This window comes from Vulpes vulpes, chromosome 6 (genome assembly GCF_048418805.1).
Source record: "Vulpes vulpes isolate BD-2025 chromosome 6, VulVul3, whole genome shotgun sequence".
NCBI classification, from domain to species: Eukaryota; Metazoa; Chordata; class Mammalia; order Carnivora; family Canidae; genus Vulpes; species Vulpes vulpes.
In genome coordinates, this window is record NC_132785.1 from 97,257,328 (window position 1) to 97,260,118 (window position 2,791).

A 2,791-nucleotide genomic window follows, 5' to 3' on the forward strand; every position below is an offset into this window, starting at 1 on the left:
ACAGATTTTTTTTTCCCCTTAAAGGAACGCATCATTTTAAGAGCCAATGCCCCCACCCTGTGTCTGGTGGGTGGTTTTTATTAAATTCCAGTAGAGGGATGGGTTTCCAAAGCAATCATCCAGCCCCTTGGTGAGCAGGCTCCCTGCCACTCAGCTGACATTCCACCCCGCAGGAGTTGAAGAGAGAGGAAAATCAACAGTGAGCAGGCAAAGGGACTGTAGCTTATGCTATTGGAATTTCTAGTAGAGCCACTTGGTGTTGCAGGTGGGGCCAAATGGAGCAGGGCACAGGGGTGGAGACAGCCTGATAACACGCTCTGTATCTTACAGTTGCTAAATTATTTATTTACTCAACTCCTGACATCCAAACACCATAGAGTTTTCTAATTCCCCTTTAAATAGTAATATTATTAATAATAGGAATATGGGTAGGTCTTTATAGCTGATCATGCATTTTTGTGTACAGAGTCATATTTAACAGTCATGCATCATGATATAATGCTGAAGTAGGAATGTACACTGTGGATGTATATTTTGGGACTTATTCTTTTTGGAGGCTCTGAGGCTTTTGTCCAGCTTTGTTGGATATTCTGTTTGCCCCTTGGATCCACTCTCCCCCCCCACCCCCACCTTCCACCCTGCTCAGTGCCCTGGGAGGCTGGCTTTTAAGGATTGCATCAGCTGGGCTCCTTTGCCCTCATTTCCTGCTGGGTTCAGCCAAAGGGAGGCACAGCAGGAGATCACAGGGTGGGAGAGAGTGAGGTTGGGGTATTTGCTTCCCTGCGGGGCTGTGGGTTGGCAGCTGCTACATCCCTCCACTGAAGACCGCAGCTCCTACAATGGCAGGTCTCACCAGATTCCAGGAACTGCTTTTTATCTCTTTGTCCTTTCAAGCCTGAGGCCGGGAAGGCACAGTACTATTGTTAGTCCTGGGGAACCTCATCATCCCTTGTAGGTTGACCCATACCCCTTCAAATTATCCATTTATAAACTCTCTCCAGTCACCCCTTTAGAGTGTCCCATCTGCTTCCTGCAGGGACCCTGGCTGACATTCTAGCTCTGCTAAAGAGAGTCCACATCTTTCTTGACCATCTCAACATCCAATCAAGAAAATTCAAGCAAGGCTAGGGTTTGTCAACATGTTGACCCCATTTTATCCCTTGAGAAGGTAGGCATGGAGTCTCTGTAGTTTTTCCTGGGTTACCAAGTAACACAGTACACAAGAACTTTAATCATAAGCATAAAATCCACACACCCAATTCTCTTCCAGGGAGGAATGTGTGTAATGCTTAATTCAGTGTTTTTCTTTCTGGAATTTCTAACAATAATAATGGAAAAGGAACTTGGGGGAAAGTGTCAAAGAAAATCACATCGGTGTTTTCCTTTCCTTATGTGTAGATTGTTTGAAGGAATCCAAACCCCAGCTTGAGCTACAGTATCTAAACCAGATATGTCAGCTGTCAGCAGGCTGGCCCTGGTCATCAGCAGAGGGGGCTGAGCATGTGCTCCCCTGGTTCTACTGTGGGAATAGGCCTGGAAGTCATATCACCTGTCCTTCTTCATGGATTCTTACTAACTACAAAAAGAACAAGCCCTGCTCTAGGTTTTGTCTCAGCCAGTTTAACTGGAGGAAATAATAAATGTTGATCAGCTGAAAAAGGCTTATCTTTATCAAGATGCTTTCCAGCCATTAGTGAGCATACTCTAGGGTCTTGGTAGCATCTAGGTTAATAAGAACCAGTAACAGCAGAGATACTAATGGTATGTACAGTACCTCCAAACTGTAGCAAAAGACAAGATAGGAATCCTCAGGCCATGCTAGACAGAGGGCAATGAGTTGCCTGTATATTAGCCTCTTTAGGCAAATAAAGGTGGGGCATAGATAAACTTAAGATCTTGGGGCTCTAGTCTTGCCTTACGGGCTTACTCAGGGCAAATTCCTTCAATATTTTAATCTCAGTTTTCCAGGAAAGGAGATGAAAGGGACTTAAATACTATTAGGTTGAGTGCCTCTCAGCCCCAACTCTGCATTAAAATCACCTGGGCAGCTTTTTAAAAGGGTCTGTGAGTTCTGCTACACACCAATTAGATTAGAGTTGCTGGGGGTGTGGTCCTGGCATTGGCGTACACGCTGCTCTTGACAGTGCAGTCTTCAAACCAGATGAGAGAGACAGAAAGACACACTGGAGAAGGAGAAGTGGAGAGAGGGGAAGAAAGAGAGATGGGAGGGGGTGGTGGTGCTGGGTTTTGATGGAAAAATGTGCTTTCTACTATGGGTCATGATGAAAAATTTTGAGGCAACTCTATGCATCCCGGGCACTTGATCAATAAATGTTTAATGACAGGAAAGAAAGAAAAAGGGAGCATAAGAGAAAAAGGAGGAAAGGAAGAGTGACAGAAGGACACCAGGACAGTTTCCTGTCCACAATGTTTGTGGAAATCGTGGGCACAGCCACAAATAACTTACATGAATTTGCAAAAAGTTTAGAAGGAACTAAGGAAGACAGAGGAGAGAAAAAGGGTGTAACTAAAAAGTTCACGAACCAAAACCTCAAAAATCAGTCCTGACATTTCATCATCTCACATTTGACTCATTCTGGCTTGTGAGCCTTGATATAGGAGTTTTCAATGAATTTTAATTTCCTGTTGGTTTGAGGAGATTCAAGACTGTGATATTTGAAAATAGTTTAAGGCAATCCAGTGCTTTCTTGCCAACTGGATTTCTCTTTGGCCAGGCTCTGATCTGAAGGTGATTCAAGCATTGCTTTGTACCCCAGTCTGAGATAACGAG